At 41.9% G+C, this 1166-nt stretch overlaps 1 protein-coding gene across 1 annotated transcript in view; it reads left to right on the top strand.

Annotated features, from left to right (window-relative positions):
- The window catches only part of LOC101849856 (zwei Ig domain protein zig-8), a gene marked incomplete at its 3' end in the record, with an annotated part of 79326 nt that overhangs the window by 21480 nt on the left and 56680 nt on the right, over positions 1 to 1166 (top strand).

Raw genomic sequence — 1166 nt, forward strand, 5'->3', positions numbered from 1 at the left:
CCTCCCTCTCTCCCCCTTTCTTTTTTTCTGTCTCTGTGGTCATTTGCTTGATTATCATGTGTTCAGTTGTTTCATTTCCTAATGCCCTTTTTTTGGGGCGTTTGTATCTTCCTGGCTTTGGAGTAAAAAACAGTCGTTGCAATTAACTGCTAGGTTTTTAGAATATCTCTCGGAGGGCACTTAAGAACCAATGTACCATCTGCCTGCTATTCTCTGCAAGGATAGCGGGTGCCAGTTGAAACAAGATATACAGCTGATTTGTTTTTCGGTACACATTCACTTGGTTGAAAAAAGGTTCACTGTTGGATTTTAGCCAACGACAATTTTTTCATTCTTAACTGGCTTTCTACATTAAAGAATTGCGTTAAGATTTCCATCATTTATAGTGAACCCAGCCATCGTCTTTGTAAAAAGAGAATATTACAAAGCGTTATATGCGTGTAGTACTTTAAACTGAAGATAGAGTTTACAGTTTTTCTGGGCATTTCGGAGGTCGGTTGAGGTGAAACGTGATGAATCGTTTCCGCTCATGAAGACCAGTATTCATGCCAACAAAGAATGGAATGGGTCTTTAAATAAAGATTCGCAAGATTAATATTGTTTGGCGATACATGTGCTCGAAAGAGCAACTTTTTAAAAAGATGGGAGATGGGTTGGGAGGGGGGGGGGATAAGGTTAAAGGTTGTTGGTCACACGATACTTCGAAATGATGCGCACAGCTATCTGCTTTGTTCCTAAAAGGATTGCAGAACATCTAAAGACATGCAAAGAACAGTGAAAGACAAGAAACGTCCACATCTGTGAAACTGCTGCACGGCAAAGTGAATATAAAGTCACACGCGCTGCATGCCCTGTGGAGTATTTGCGTGTCGCGGTCTCTATAATGTCGAATTTCTCACCGAAACATCACGTCGGGGTGAGCACGGACTCCTCTCTGGCTGCAGTTGGGGCCAATGAGCAGGCTTTATGTGTACCTGATGCTAAAGCGTTTAACGGACTCGTTTACCTGCGTTTTTCGTTGTTTTAGATTGTTTTCCTAGTTTTTATTTCTCCGCCTTTCTCATTTTTCTTTTTGTTGTTGGCTGTCTTTGCGTGTACGTTTGTTCTGAAAGGCACGAACGGCCGGGTATAGGAGAGATTAGTGGATATGATGACAGAGAGAGAGA

The sequence above is a fragment of the Aplysia californica genome, unplaced genomic scaffold (genome assembly GCF_000002075.1).
Source record: "Aplysia californica isolate F4 #8 unplaced genomic scaffold, AplCal3.0 scaffold00317, whole genome shotgun sequence".
In the NCBI taxonomy this organism is placed as follows: Eukaryota; Metazoa; Mollusca; class Gastropoda; order Aplysiida; family Aplysiidae; genus Aplysia; species Aplysia californica.